Source organism: Euphorbia lathyris, chromosome 1 (assembly GCF_963576675.1).
Source record: "Euphorbia lathyris chromosome 1, ddEupLath1.1, whole genome shotgun sequence".
NCBI lineage: Eukaryota > Viridiplantae > Streptophyta > Magnoliopsida > Malpighiales > Euphorbiaceae > Euphorbia > Euphorbia lathyris.
In genome coordinates this window covers 107,649,649-107,660,176 of record NC_088910.1, presented here as the reverse complement: position 1 = coordinate 107,660,176, position 10,528 = coordinate 107,649,649, and the positions used below count along the sequence as shown (strand labels likewise).

At 36.8% G+C, this 10,528-nt stretch overlaps 1 pseudogene; it reads left to right on the top strand.

The window, feature by feature from the left end:
* The first annotated feature begins 1,229 nt into the window (after positions 1–1,229).
* LOC136219004 (putative glutamine amidotransferase GAT1_2.1) lies at positions 1,230–4,517 on the top strand (annotated as a pseudogene).
* Positions 4,518–10,528: the final 6,011 nt, after the last annotated feature.

Genomic DNA, 10,528 nt, shown 5'->3' with positions numbered 1-10,528 from the left:
CTTTAGCCTCTCCTACAAGAGGCGTGAGCACATACCGAACCCCATCCTTCACAAACCGATAGGTATTCTTCTTTCCGACATGGGTAGCATCTCTATCAAATTGACAAGGACGTCCCAATAAGAGGTGGCAAGCATCCATCTCCACAATATCACAATAGACCTCGTCCCGGTACTCTCCAATCTCTGGAGGTACCCGACACCTTTGAGGGACCTTCATCTCTCCGACGTTCTTGATCCACCCCACACTATACGGACTAGGGTTCGCCTCAATAACCAAGCCAAACCTCTTAGCCGTGGTGTCGCTTATAATATTTTCTTGGCTGCCACTATCAATGATCACATTGCACTTCACCCCTTGCACTAGACATCGGGTTCGGAAGAATTGGTGCCTTTGGTCCGCTTCTACTCTACTCGAGACCAAGAGTCTTCTAACTACATATATGGCTTGCCCACCATCATACTCCCCATCATATTCATCATCAACCGGATCACAACAAACACCCCATTCATCATCATAATCATCCTCGTCATCATACCTCTCGACCATGTTGGCGCTTCTTCATTTAGGGCACTCATTGGAATGGTGACCCGACTCATTGCATTGAAAGCATTTGAATGGAGTCGGCGTTGCATAGGGGTTGTTAACTCTAGGGGGTTGTGGTGCCTTGAAAGGCCTTACATCCCCACTAGGTGCCTTTCCCGCACTAGGCGCATTGGGATCACTTGAACTAGCAATGCCCTTGCCTTTGTCACTTCCCTTGGGAGCTCCTCTCCCTCCATAAGTACTCTCAACCCCGGCTCTCCTATAGCCGTCACGCCCCCTCAAACTCAACTGCGACTCAGCCTTCAATGCTAAGTTATGGGCGTCTTGAACCCGAATTACCATTTGCGTTCCAATCCGGTCTTGAATGTTGTATCTCAATCCTTCAAGATACCTTGAAGTCTTTTGGCTTTCGGTTTCCGACAAGTTAGCCCTTACCGAAAGCCGCAAGAACTCCGAGGTGTACTCATGCACACTCCTTGCACCTTGAGAGCAATTCCGATAAGAACTGTAGATGTATTGCTCGTAGTCAAGTGGTAGAAACATCGACTTTTCCCTTTTAGTGGACTATTATACAATACAATTACTGAAGTGGACGTTATTTTTGATCTTCAAAGCGAAAATTCAATCTGTGTACAATGACCTTTGGCACATTAATGGTAATGGAATATGAGATAAATATATGATTATGGCTGAGATGAATTGTTTATTTTCTAAGGGAATAAGAATATTGTGTTTACAAGTGGCTAATTGTTATGTAATGTGCTTGTTTCTAATGTTCAGATTCAACTTGAGGAGTCAAGATATTGATACATCATTATACGAAGGTGAATCAACCAATCTCTCACAACATGAATTAGAAGAAATCAGGAGGGTTAATGCAAGCCATACATGCACCGATAGAGAGAAAGATTCAATCGAATTACAGCTGTTGAAACTTTGCCTAGAAAGGAATATACCTTATTTAGGGATATGGATAGGATCACATGTTTAGAATGTTGTCTACGGAGGTAGCCTTTATCAGGATATAGAAAAGGAATTATATAAAGATTGTGATGATTCTGAAAGTAGTTGAGAGTAATCCTTTGAATCCTTGGTTTACGGAATCTCTGGAAGAAGAAAAAATGGAGATTTGTGTTAATAGTTATCATCATCAAGGCGTGAAAAGATTGGCTGAGAGATTCGCTCCTATGGCATTTGCGGTTGATGGATTGATTGTAGAGAATTTACAGTGAATCTGTAACACTGGATTATAAACTCCAGCCCACTTGTCAAGTTGTTAAGTAGTTTGTTAGATGGTTAATCAGTTTATCTTCTTGTATAAATAAGAGATCTAATACACTGGATTCAGTAGGTTGTTATAAACAATATTCAGAAATTTAATACAGAGTTTTCTTCCTCATTCTCTTTCTTTCATTCATCCTTCTATTTCTGTACATGGTATCAGAGCCCCAAAAGGAATTTCTTGATTCCTAATGAATTCCTGGTAAAATTCCGCATTAGTTTGGAAGGTTGATGGTTTTGAAAGGAAGAAACAGGAGCAACAACACATTTGCTTCATTGTTTACTGAAGAAGAAGACGATCAAACTGAAGAAATGGTGAACAACACTGAAAATCGCATCGGTGGTTCCGGAGCAAGAAATAACAATATAGATCCACAAGAAAATGACATGTATGAACATGCTAGAGATCAACTCTTAATGATGGAGCCTTTACCATCTGTCAACAAAGCTTATGCCATGATACAGAAAATGGAGAGGCAGAAACAAAATGTCAGTGATGTAGCAGACAAGCTGGAAATCGCAAACATGGTGACTGGAAATAGGTCAACATCAGATGAAGGAAAAAGCAAGGAGGATTTGGTGTGTACTCATTGCAAGAAACCAGGTCATCTGAAAGAAAGTTTTTTCAAGTTGAAAGGATATCCTGACTGGTTTAAGCAGAAGAATAAAGGAGGGAAACAGTCTACTGCTTAGGCTCATCTGGGTTTTGAAAGTGGTAATGTTGAGGAAGGATCAGGATAGGATCAATCTGCATTATTCTCACAGATGTTCCAGAAAGAATTTCAGAAGTACATGACAAATCGAAATACAAATGAAATGGCAAACATGACTTCTTTTTCTGGATTTGCAGGTAATGTACATCTTACTCAAAATACAAATATTGGTAATCATGTTTGGATTATAGATTCAGGAGCTACATGTCCCATGTGTGGTGATATCAAACTTTTTGATAGTTTTGATGTTATATCAACTGTGAGATCAGTTACATTACCAGATGGCAGCAGTAAACAAGTGCAAAGCATAGGAGCAATTAGTTTTTCTTCAAAATTAAGATTAACTAATGTGCTTCATATACCCTCGTTCAAATACAATCTGTTATCAGTGGGCCAAATGTTGAAAGATACAGATATTATTGTTAACTTTTGCCCTGGAAAATGTGTATTACAGGACCAGAAGACTAAGGAAATTCTGGCTATTGGATACTTGGAGAATGGGTTATATCTACTTACTAAAAGATCATTTCAGCTTGAAGTTTTAGCACAGTTCGTTACTACACAGCAATCTATAATTCATTCAACAAGTTGTAATACTTCTATTTCACCTGCAATGGATAACAATTTACTTTGGCACTATAGATTAGGTCATGTTTCCTGGAATAAGTTGAAACATATAGAAGGAGTAAAGTATAAGGAGAATTTGTCTGTTTGTACTATCTGTCCAATGGCCAAATAACACAGGAATGTATTTCCAAATAGTCAATCCACATCTAATAAAGCTTTTGATCTTTTGCATACTGATATTTGGGGTCCTTATCATAGAATTTCGATTACAGGAGCAAAGTATGTTCTTACAATTGTAGATGATTACTCAAGAGCTTTATGGACTATTTTGTTAAAAAGTAAAGCTGAAGTGAGTGAAGCTATGCACAAATTTTTGCTTCTTGTTCAGAATCAATTTTCCTGCAGAGTTAAGGTTGTACGCAGTGACAATGGGACTGAATTTACAAGTCAAACATGTCAGAAGGTCTTCAATGATCTTGGCATATTGCACCAGAAATCTTGTCCCTATACTCCACAGCAGAATGGAGTCATAGAAAGGAAACACAGGCACCTTCTCGAAGTAGCAAGGTCATTGATTTTTCAATCCGGATCACCAAAACAATGACTGGGGCTCAACTTAATACTTTCTTGTCCAAACTTGGTATTGTTGATCACATACCAGTTTGAGGGGGGAATGTAAAGAATTTACAGTGAATCTGTAACACTGGATTATAAACTCCAGCCCACTTGTCAAGTTGTTAGATAGTTTGTTAGATGGTTAATCAGTTTATCTTCTTGTATAAATAAGAGAGCTAATACACTCGATTCAGTAGGTTGTTATAAACAGTATTCAGAAATTTAATACAGAGTTTTCTTCCTCATTCTCTTTCTTTCATTCATCCTTCTATTTCTGTACATTGATGGAAGGGTTTTATGATCCTGATGCTTATAATCCTCAAGAGGGAGGTTTATAATGGGTTTACAATTCCATCCGAAGAGAACGAGACATCCTGATAGTGATGAATTTGATTATGCAGGATGCCTAAGGGCCTATCTGGAATTTTTCGGCTGTAATTGCCTATCAAAAGAAGGTGAATAGAAGTAAGCAAGTTATGGTAAATAAACAAGTGGAGAAGAAAAGAGAAGCTTTAATTTAAAGCTTCTCTCTTGCAAGAAATATGTATAGTAATGGTCAAGAGATGCACCCAGGCCCATCTGAAGAATAAAATAGGCTGAAGCAGATGGGAGCAACAGCGAGGAATGGAGGTTCCTACTTTCAGAAATTGAAGTTGAATGAGGAAAGGGGTAAATTAGCAACAAGTATGATGTCCAAAATGTCAATATAACAGTTATCTGATCTCTTGTCTTTCAACCATATGATGGCTAATATTTGCTCTCAAGTTTTGGACAAAAAGGTTCATTTTCATTCTTAATCTGTATATATAAATCTAGCTTCCCTTAGTTAATTCATTTATGTTCTGTATTTAGTTACTGCTTTTCTGTTTGCATCACACACTAGAATAATAGTTACTACATTTCACCATGTGAATTCCATATGATAGTTTGCTTTAGCCGATCAAATGCCTCCGTTATTCACTTCAGTGTGTTTTCTTGTGTTACTTTTTATCCACAAATAGTTACAGAAGGAGCACCTTAGTAGAGCCACTCTTCTCAATCCGTGTATAGCAAATAAGGAGGCAGAGCAATTGTCAAAAGCATCTGGCTTACAATGCATGGAATTAGACAACATTTTGCTAAGGTGATTTCAGGTGATAAAACAGAGGAATATTCAATTTATATGTTATTTGTTCTATTATGAGTAAAAATGGGAGACTTATACATTCATAGAAAAAAATACATCATAAATAATTGGCTTTGTCAGTATTATCCTTCATCATTGTTTATATAGTCTCGCCCCTTTATTTTGTTATGGTCCTAGAACTGTTATTTTATTGTTTACATGTGTGCTCATACTCGTATATAATTCCAGTGATAATAGGTGAATGGAATATTTGACAATCTTTGCTCAATGTTAGTTACCATTTTATTTAAGACTCATATTTATCTTGTTATACAATTCCAGTGATAGGTGAATGGGATATATAAGCTACGAGATGCTTCAAACACGCACTCCTGTTGTCCAATATGCATTATTTGAATATGGTAAGATTTTAACGGAAATCAAGATTGAACCATGCTTTCTAGCTTTAATTTGAACTTTTTTTATATTGCAGGGTGGAAAGAAAGATAGGTTGCACGGGTGTTATTGGCCTTGAGGAAAGCACCAACATGTAGAGATGGACTAGTTTGTCACACGAAAAATCAGAAATGGATCGAGAAAGCTCAATGTGCAAACAATCAACATGAATTTTAACCTTAAAACTTGGTTTTATTATATATAGCTTTTTCTTTCCAGAAGATGTATAGTTTTTTTTTTGTTGTTGTTGTTTTTTAGTTATTGAAATATTATAAAAGGGTCTTTGTTCTTATATCATGAATTTAGACCTTTCAATCATTAGCTTGTTGGATGTCTTGAAGTTTTTTTGGTTGATGAGAATGAGTTTTTGGAATTTCTTATTTACTTTGAACCATCATTTCTATTTTTGAAGATTTTTTTAGCAATATATACTTATATTATAATATATAGAATTAGAAAATCAACAAATACAAATTTATGGTAGGATTTTTCTACCTAACTATTTGTCTTAATATTAAGTTTTAGCTATGTCTTTAGTAATTTTATGGCTGTTTATATTAACATTGTGCTACAAGTTAAATACTTGTGGTAGAAAAGTTGAATTTTTCAGCTACAAACATTGTTACAAGTATCTAAAGTAAAATTTATCCTAAACTTAGACTTCTTGTAGCTAATTACATTAATATTTAGTTATAATTAAATATTTTCATTGGAATAAATAATATTATTATAGTTATATTTTTTTTGTAGCTATATGTCTATGTTATTAGTTACGGATAACCTAAATTACGTAGCTAAACCTTTAGCTACGCCACGACAAGCTACGAAATATTTTATCATAGCTAAATCATTTTGTTACGGAACTTTTTCACTTCAGTCACAAATTTACCCGTGGCTATAAATGGTATTTGTTGTAGTATAAACCTATCACAACAAGTAATAAAGTGTGCAAGCACAGGTCGAACCCACAGGGAGACAGGATTGCAGAGCCACTAAGTGTAATCAAACGTCCAAATGTCAAGACAAATAAGGTTGGGATGGAATTGGCATTAACTAGATATGCAATTAATTATAAAGAACTGAAAATTAACGCTAGGGGTATCAATTGGTGAGATTAATGGATGAGAAATCTGGGATTTCAGATCCTTTGGTTGAATCATGTATCTAGGTTGAGAGCAGTGAGTTATCAATTCATATCAAAACATAACGACAACCATTCTAGAAAGGGCACGAATGTGATCAGTATTCTAAGACCCCTATTCACATGTGTTCAAATAATAGCTTGGTTAGGCAATATGTTCTAGACATGCAAAGCATTACCAAGTCCTGTTTGGTTGAACTCTGAGCCGTAGCCCGAGTAAGAATCGTACTCCTAGTATCCTAGCGAGGTCTGACTGTAAGGGTTCATAATAGACTCTCTCCTCTCAGTCTCGAATCTATCTAAAATTCTATCTCCTCTCGGAATCAAGACATTAAGTACAGAAAATCAGATTACAGTTGACAATCAAATCATACCCTAACTCTAAACCCAGATATAATCATTCACACCAAATTCACCTCCATCCCAGATCGGATGGAGATTAGCTCATAGATAGGCAAATCAACACAATCATAATGATAAAGATGAAATCCATAAATATATTGAAATTCAATAGAAGAGTACAAAGGAGAAGAAAACTAGACTGTCACTCTAGTGATCGTCGGTGAATCCTCGATTGAAAGTCGCCAGAAATGGAATGAGAGCAATTGAAAATCCCAAATACAATGATTGAGCAAAAGCCTAGCTTCTAAAATATGTTCTGATACAAAAATGGCTGCTCAATTCCTTAAAAAAAGAACTCCTTTAAAAATAAAACCTAATTCCCTTTTATAGCCACACCAAGAGCTAAAAGGGCAAAAAGGGAAATTACAGGAATAAAGATAGGTATTTTCAGGTCTTCATAGGGCCAACTCAGCATAAAGGGCCGGATTTGCTCTTGCAGAAGCGCTAATTCGCGTTCTGTCTCGGCGAGACAGTGGTTGTCTCGGCGAGACAGTATGTGGCCGAGTCCGCTTCAGCTCCCCGTCCTCTCGATTGATGCCTGACTGCTTCCTAAAGTTCCGAGGAGGTCCAAAAAGTCTTGAAAAACACTAATCATGCTATAAGGTGAAGGAAACATAAAACCGACCTAAAGCACGAAAACAATAAACAAAAACGGTTGAAAATAACTAAGAACAATGAAGGAAATGCCCTAAACATCTATAAAATATGAAAATATCAAGTGTGAGTGGAAAGTACTCGGAAGAGTGCTTTACTTTATCTTTTTTATAATATAAAAAATGATTTGTATTACTTTTGGGTTAAATTGCATTGGAAATGCTCTAAATGCTCCAGCTAATTGTATCAGTTGTAAACAACTCTTTATATCATTTGTCACGGTTAGCTAGCAACTGTGTGGAGTGATCTCTATGCGGCCGCCCTTCTTTACAGTAAATAAACAAATAAATATTTTTTATTATTGATAACATTAATATATATCATAAATTACAGAAATTCTACCAGCAATACATCTCATACATATTTATGTTTTGACATAGTTGAAAATTGGGGGATTCGGGGTAGCGAATTCGAGAAATTCAGGATCATGTTCTAAAATTTCCATTACATCATCATCTAAAGTGATCCATGCCTCAATTCCATTTGACATAGTTGAAAATTGGGGGATTCGGGGTAGCGAATTCGAGAAATTCAGGATCATGTTCTAAAATTTCCATTACATCATCATCTAAAGTGATCCATGCCTCAATTCCATCGTACAATTCCTTAAAAATAGTGAGGTTCCTTAAACCTGGACCAACTTCTCCCATAAGACTAACCCAAGCAGGCTTTCCTAATCCAAAATCCAAATCATTAATCCCAAAATTTAACCAACTGGTAAACAAAAACATTTCTGGATTAGTGGAGTATATCTCGTTCACTTGCTCAAGAAATTCACATACAACTTCAACCCCTTTCTCACCTTCTAAACTCTTCAGAAACTCAACGTTAACTTCCTCCACAGATTCCTCAGTTAATCCCACAAAATGTTTCAGATCATCACTCGTTCCTGTATAATCCGATGAATCTACGATGTCGTAGACTGCAACTGCACACCACAAAAGATTCCCTATAGAATATTCCGGCAGACAAGGTTGAGTTCTCTGACGGATATTGACAAAATGAGCAGAAATAGAAAGTCTCGGAGTTGTTGAGATTGAAGCAGAAGCAAGAGTACAACATTTCCAGATGAAAGAAGACAGTGTTTTTACCCGAGTTGGAGTCCTTTTCTCACCATTTCCGATTTCCGTTTTTGCTTTCTCCTTGAGAGAGATAATCGCCTTGGCATCGAAAACGAATCTTCTAGTGGTCCGTTTTCGTTCGTTGAAGAAGAGTTTCTCCATTATCGATATTTGATGAGATGGGTTTGATTTGAATGGAAGAAAACGCAGTGACGACTCCTCAAAACTAGGAGTAATTATGCTCGAACCAGTTCCGAGATTCTTATTATTATCCGCCCAATTTCTCAGGAATTTAGTAATGCTATCAGTGTCTGCAATTTTATGCGAAATGCAGATAGCTATGGCGATTCCGCCGCATCTGAAAACGTTAAATTGAACATATATAAGGGGTAATGTTTCATTTGGGGGTGTAATTTGGGTAAATGGGTTGGTAGGGAGAAACTGATTCAACATCTCTAGTTGAGGATTCTGAAGAAATTCAGACAATTCGGAACTGACTTGTGTTTCGGAAAATGGGATTCCTTGGTCGAAGTTGTGTACAAAAAGGTTGTCTTTGAGTCTGCCGGAGAAAGGGAAGAAGGTGGATAGGGTTTGTGAAAGTGAAAGCTTTAGATTTGCTGAGAATTGTGGGTTTTGGTTGCTTTTTGGTGGGTAGAAAAAGATGAGAGGAACGTATGTTGTGGGTGTAATCTGATCAATCAAGGAGAGTTTGAAGGGTTTTGAAGGTTCTGAGGAATGAGGTTTGATGGTTTCCTTAGAAATCAGACTCACCACCATGTTCTTCTTCATTATCGTCTATGGTGCTTTATTTGCTGCATCAAATTAAACTTCTTATATATAGGGAGCTCATCACCTTAATAAATTTACTACACTACCATTGTAAAAAATTTCAACAAAGAATCCATATTACTAAAAGGAATATCCATCTGCGAAGAAATGTGATTTAACTATTTGGTTAGCCAATCACTTAATGTGTGCAAATCTAATTAAATCTTAATTAAGTGTTTCTCGTGGCTTAAGTTAGATCTTAGTCTTTTGCGCATATTGCTGGACTTCGTGCAGATATATTTGCACTGGAAATGGCATAAGAGAAAAACTCGCATCGTCTTTGGATCGAATCTAACTCGTTTTATGTTCGTTAAAGAAATGGATCGAAGTTGGTTTTTGTTTCCCGAAAGATTTAATTCATGACCCAATCTTCCTCTTTTCTTTTGTGCCTTGTCAGTCATGGTCGGCGCTGTGAGAACTCCAATCCTTGTTCATTTTCCCCACCAATGTGCAAGACTAAGTTCAATGGAGTTGAACATTAGGAGGTGTCGCTTAAGTCAATAGATCATCTAGAATGACATTGAGGCAATTACGCGTCATTTGGAGTCGTTGCATACTCAGATTCAAGAATGCATTTGGGCAGGTGGTTTACACGGAGGGTACGATGAGTATACCCTACTCAGGCGACTCCGTGACTCGTTGCAATATAAGAAACTTAAGAGTATCTTAGATGTAACATGCAATATTCACGAGAACAACTACAGAAAGACTGTGTGGTTGTTCATGACCACGCTAGGAGAAAGGGGGTGTTCGAGTTCCTCGAAACAGTTCGACTATAACTCTGCGATCGGGAAAGATAATACCTACCCTTATATACGCTAGCACCCTGACTAGGTAGTGGATGTGTCCAGGGGTTATAGGTTGGGCTTTTTGGATGGGTTAAGATCTCTATTTTTGTATTAGTAGATGGTTTGCTTATATGTGGTTTTTGGATTTATTGTTTTTGTTAGAACTTCCATTTTCTAGAGATTGTTGGTTTCATTGATTGAATAAAGTGTGAGAATTTTTTTCCTAATATGGTTTGTTGTTTAATATGTTGCTGTAACATAGCTTTTATAACTGTTTACGATAGAAATGTGAGCACTACATAAACCATTAATCTTTCGATTATTAGTTTAAAACACGTTAAGCTAATTCCAAACCAATAATAAGTGTTCTCTT